Here is a 2,500-nt window from a genome sequence, read left to right as displayed (position 1 = left end):
CATGACCAACTTTTTTCACACTCTCTAGCCCTCCTTCTTCCAATAATGGGGTTTGCATTGACAGGACTTGATCTTTAGAATGTACATGATAGAAACAGCCTTTGCATTGTATTTTACAGGGATGAGGGGCTACCCACTGAAATCTCACTAAGACCACTTTTGCCCAGGACAACTAGTATAAATGAAATCCATGATCCACTTTCATAAACATTTCTGATATCAGAATGTCCATTCACGACTATGCATGCCTGACATATTCACAAGAATACAGTTAACCTTTTTGTTCATGTTATTTTTACAGTCAGACTATAACTTTGTTAAATGTTATGAAAACCCTAACTGAAAATAACATGAACACAGTCATTGAGGTTAACAACATAGGACGTTTTCAACCAACTTGTAGAGACACCAATAAATATAGAGAAGTGTATGACTTCTGATGGCTAATAAGAGATCTTTTGTTTTCGTCCACCAACATTTTTGTTTTCATCCAGCATATCACGTGAAAACCTCCTATTAGTGTTACTTTTGAAACGCTATTTTTATTGCCTTCCATCTAAGTTCACTAATCGGCAGCTGATTGTTTATGATATCAATGTGATTTAGTTGATGTTTGTTTAGGGTCATGTTTTTTGGACGCTACAATTATTGCAAAATTGTTACATAACAAATATAGTTCAGATAACAAGCTTACTTTAGACTTGCTGAAGTCCATTTTAGGTTAGTTGGTACTATGAGATTGTGCTCTGTGCTACTGGAAATTTGCTATCTTTGCTACGTGAAGTATTATTGTTATTCAAGTACCATTGGAGCTTGACCAAAGTAGTTAAGTCACTTTCATTGTTTTGCGCATGATTAGTTTTATAGTATCCTTTTAAGGTATATATTTCTTTATTATTAGTGTGTGCATCCTTTGTCGATTACATACAGTACGCTTCATTTTGTTTTTGTCTTGCCTTTTAGTTTTGAACGACAATTGCAAGCACAATCAGAGCTACATAATTGCTATTACAACTATTTGATATCGCTACCTGGTAATCTAGAAGGATTTGGTGTTCTCCAAATAAGTACTGTTCTCCTGGTCATCAACTACTGTGAAGTTGTTGCTCGTGGGAATTGTGCATTTGTTTCTATGCTCCAATGTTTTTTGTGTTGGTATGATGCGCTAACCTGTCACTAACTGAAGGTCTCATGTAGAATCACAATAGATTCTATTTTGCTGTGCATCTGTTCAGTAATATATCACAGATGACGTCAAAATGTGGTAAGAATAAATCACCTTGTCCATCACTGATGTTCTTACCACATTTTGATGTCTTCTGTGATCTGTTATTATTGAGCAGGTGCACAACATGGAATCTATTTGGTTTATATAATAGAAAACTGTAAGTTTTTGATGATGATGTCAGCTATGTGCCTCTTGTCTAATACATCTAGGTGAGAACCAATCAAAATGTGTGCGTTATTGTGCTTATTATATAAATTAATTTTAAACAGAGTTTTTGTGGAAAAATCTTCAGTGGTTGGTATTGCTTTGTTTCCTGACTGTCACAAATTTTCCAGGTTACTGAAAACTGGAAATCACAGACTGGGATGGTTGCAGACATATTGAGAAGTTGAGGGGAACAAAATTCTGCAATGGCCAGTGATCATTGCCCCCATTTAAAATTCAAATTTGTGCTATGGACAAAGTCGGTGACAGGTTAAGCTCAGTACCATTAACATTCCTTTAAATTGCTTCGGCCTAGTCTTCCTGAGACAGGCATCAGGAAATTTCCTGACATCTCAGCAAAATCTGGGATGGCCGTCTCAATTTTTTGACATATTAAACCTAGAGTTCACTTGAAAAATAGAGTCAGAGGGTCGCATCTTCTTCATGACTTCCTATGTTGAACTTTTCCCTCCTTTCATTGACACAGATTTTATTGTCTAATGCCAGACAATTTTGCTCGCTACTTGGGAAATCCTTAGTGCCAAATGGACAACGACACCTATTGACTCTTGTCAAAATAATATATTGTTTTGCAAGTCACTGCTAGCAATCCGGCCATAGACAGTCGGCCTAAGGATGTACTTTCATTTGTTTGTTAGGTGCCCATTCACATGAATCTAGTCCTTGTTACCAAAATATTTTTGTCTCTTCAGAGTATCTTATCAAACCGGAAACTGTAAAATATGGGTCGCATACCAGGGATAAAAGTGCAGACTGCAGAAGCAACCCAAACGCTGTTCTAATACTAACCTTAGGCCCAATCAGATCCAAAATGATGTTGAGGCTTTTGAGGTTTTGTACTCATAACAGGGCTTGATTTTTTCCACAGTCTTCGTCTTACACTAACCTCTTATCAACTCAGTTTTCCATTTAATTTGTTCTCTAAAATCGCCCCAAACATATTATTTTTAGAACCTTTCGATTGAAAATTCACTTTATTATTTGCTTTGAAAGACGGAAAAAGTGGTTATACTGTGATCCATAACCGAGCAATGAAGGGGAATAGTT

The 2,500-nt window shown here is 36.3% G+C and overlaps 1 protein-coding gene across 1 annotated transcript in view; it reads left to right on the top strand.

The window, feature by feature from the left end:
- Window positions 1-1,448, top strand: part of LOC138022140 (uncharacterized) — a 2,284-nt gene extending 836 nt beyond the window's left edge. Inside the window, exon 1 of the mRNA XM_068869170.1 lies at window positions 1-1,448. This exon is cut by the window's left edge and continues 836 nt beyond it. The gene's annotated coding sequence lies outside the window, so the exon portion shown is untranslated.
- Window positions 1,449-2,500: the final 1,052 nt, after the last annotated feature.

The sequence above is a fragment of the Montipora capricornis genome, chromosome 10, assembly GCF_036669925.1.
Source record: "Montipora capricornis isolate CH-2021 chromosome 10, ASM3666992v2, whole genome shotgun sequence".
Taxonomy (NCBI): domain Eukaryota; kingdom Metazoa; phylum Cnidaria; class Anthozoa; order Scleractinia; family Acroporidae; genus Montipora; species Montipora capricornis.
This window is presented reverse-complemented; position numbering and strand designations above follow the sequence as displayed.